We start from the raw sequence: 500 nt of genomic DNA, 5'->3' as shown, positions 1-500 counted from the left end.
TCTCCCTCTCTCTCTCTCTCTCTCTCTATCACCCCCTGTCTTGGTCTCTGTTTCTCTGTCTCTGTCTGTCTCTCTCTCTCGCTCTCTCTCTGTCTCGGTCTCTCTCTCTCTGTCTCTATCTCTGTCTGTCTCGCTTGCTGTCTCTCTGTCTCTCTCGATCTCTCTATGTCTCACTCTCTCTCTGTCTCTCTCTGTTTCTGTCTCTATCTCTCTCTCTCTCTTTCTCTCTCTGTCTCTTTCTCTCTCTCTCTCTCTCTCTCCCTCTGTGACTATCCCTTCTACTCTGTCTCTCTATCTGTTCTGGATTCTGCCAATCTCTCTGTCTCTCTCTGCATCTCTCTCACTGTCTGTCTCTCTATCTCTCTCTGTCTCTCTCTATACATTTCTGTCTCTATCTCTGACTCTCTCCCTAAACCATGATGCCCGAAGATAAAACCAGGTTAAGGAATTCATGGAAAAACACGGACACAGCATCCAGACTCAGAGCAACTTGTCCAGAA

This window comes from Rhincodon typus, unplaced genomic scaffold, assembly GCF_021869965.1.
Source record: "Rhincodon typus isolate 14 unplaced genomic scaffold, sRhiTyp1.1 hic_rhity00000069, whole genome shotgun sequence".
NCBI classification, from domain to species: Eukaryota; Metazoa; Chordata; class Chondrichthyes; order Orectolobiformes; family Rhincodontidae; genus Rhincodon; species Rhincodon typus.
Note: the sequence above shows the minus strand (reverse complement) of the source record.